Source organism: Myotis davidii, unplaced genomic scaffold (assembly GCF_000327345.1).
Source record: "Myotis davidii unplaced genomic scaffold, ASM32734v1 scaffold115, whole genome shotgun sequence".
Lineage (NCBI taxonomy): Eukaryota > Metazoa > Chordata > Mammalia > Chiroptera > Vespertilionidae > Myotis > Myotis davidii.
In genome coordinates, this window is record NW_006291010.1 from 1,844,039 (window position 1) to 1,846,405 (window position 2,367).

Genomic DNA, 2,367 nt, shown 5'->3' on the forward strand with positions numbered 1-2,367 from the left:
TAATTCACCGTGTGGGAGTGGTGTGAGGTATGAACTTGAGCTAGATCCTTGCTACTCAAAGTGTGGTCTGCAGAACTTACTAGAAAGGGAATCTCAGGCCCCATTACAGACCACTGAATCAGAATCTCTAGTTTAATAGGATCTACAGGTGAGTTGCATGAATTCCTGACGGCTTTGCAAGCCAGCCACATTTGACTTTATTTTGCATGATGGAATGTCACTGAAGTGTAGTTAAAAGATCTTTCCCGGCTGGTGTGGCTTAGTGGTTGAGCGTCAGCCTAGGAACCAGGAGGTCACGGGGTTGATTCCTAGTCAGGGCACATGCCCTGTTTGCGGGCTCAATCCCGGGGAGTGCAGGAGGCAGCTGATCAATGATTCTCTCATTGATGTTTCTATCTTTCTCTGCTTCTCCCTTCCTCTCTGAAATCAACAAACATTATATTTAAAAAAACTGATTTAGAGACAGTTCATTAAAATATCTTATAGTACCCTTACATTTTGTATTATCTTTGCTTGGGGAATTCTGTTCCCAGATTGTCACATGGCTTTCTCTTCCTTGTCATTCAGGTCTTAACTCAAATGTCATGTCCTCCAAGAAGCCATTTAGCCCTATTCACGTTGCATCTTATTTGTATGGTAGAATGTAAGCTCCATGAGAGCAGAGATCATGTTTCACTGTGGAATTCCAGTACCTAGGGCGGTACTCAGTAATAGTATGCACACAAAATTCTAACTTGTATGAAGGTTAATATCAAGCCTTTCCATAGTGTAGTTTTATGTTTATTATGGGAGATTTAAGCATTGGGAGTTGCGGTGTGTTCTGTGTTTTTTTCTTAACAGTAGCATATTTTTTTTAGGTAACAGATTCCCAGAGTAAATTCAATTAATTATCTGATGAAATAGTCTTACCCTTTTATAATACAATTTTCTCTCTAAATAGCTATTAGGTGCCCTAATGTTTTGGGGGAAAACAAGAAAACTGTAACCTTTGCCTCATTCAAATAAAAATGTTAAACTTTCCATTAAGGTTTGTTGATTCCCTTCTTGCCCTGGTTAATTTCTGATAGCAGTCTTTTCTTGATTGTAGGCACACAGAGCCAGTACTAATTATTTTTGAGTTCCTTGCAATTATTTTTCAGTTGTAGTTTTGTCACCTTTGTTTTTAGCCACATAGGCATTTGGGACATGCTTATCTGGAGAAAAAGTTTTCTCTAGGATGTGTGGAAGACAGAACTATAATTTTATTTCTCTGGTTTATGAGAAGCCAAACACTGTTCTAGAAGCTAAACTTTTAATTGTGGGGCTTTATATTAGAGTAAATAAAGATCATAGGCTTACTTCATTCCTTTAAACAGATTTATGGCAACCGCCCTTTTTCCTTGTGTTCAAAACCAGTTTTACTGATTTGTTTTGATGTACACGTGGAAAAACTGGTTTGTTTAATGGAACTAAAGACTTTAGAATGAATAGTGAAATTTTGTAATAATCATACCCCCTTTTCTCATACTGAGAGTGAGTGTGGAGCCGAGAATGATAAACATGACTTTTTAATTCATCATTTTTAAACTGGCCATTTTTCCTTAAGGATGCACCTTTTATATTTACAACCTAATAGTATTTTCTAATCTTCTAATTTATTCAGGGTTTGATTACCTGGTTTAAATTTCACTATGTAAATTTCTGTCCTTTCTCTTTTACTAGAGAGTTAACCTTTGGACATTTTGTTTCTTATTGAAGTTTTTATTAAGGATATTGGGTCATAGGTTCAATTCTGGGTCAGGGCTCCTGCAGGTTTGATCCCCAGCAGGGGGCATGCAGGATGTTGATGTTTCTCCCTTCCTCTCTCTCTAAAATCAATAAAAACATGGTTTGTGTCAAGGAAAAGGTATCTCTGGGCATCCTCAGATTCCCAGAAGTAGTTGCTATAAACAAATTGATGATGTATTTTTCTGTGAATATACAACTAGGAGGGACATGGTGATAGGTCTTTTTCTTTTTTACAAAAAGACTAATGTTGTACAAGCTATAATTTAATATGCTTTTTCACTCAACATCTTGTGACTCTTTTTTCATATCAGTGCATGGAGATTTATCTTGCTTCTCTTAAAATGTTGTGTGGTATTATAACATGATTGTACCCTAATTTATTTAACTAGTTCCCTTTTGATGGGTATTTGGATTACTTGTAAATTCATTATAAAAATTACAAGGGGCCCGGTGCATGAAATTCGTGCACTGGGTGGGTTGGGGGGGGAGTGTCCCTCAGCCCAGCCTGCCCCCTCTCACATACTGGGAGCCCTCAGGCATTGACCCCCATCAATCTCCAATCGCAGGATCGGCCCCTTGCCCAGGCCTGACGCCTCTGAC

At 38.2% G+C, this 2,367-nt stretch overlaps 1 protein-coding gene across 2 annotated transcripts in view; it reads left to right on the forward strand.

Moving 5' to 3' along the window:
• The window catches only part of PRKCI (protein kinase C iota), a 73,241-nt gene that overhangs the window by 13,721 nt on the left and 57,153 nt on the right, over positions 1–2,367 (forward strand). The gene's annotated exons all lie outside the window — the stretch shown is intronic.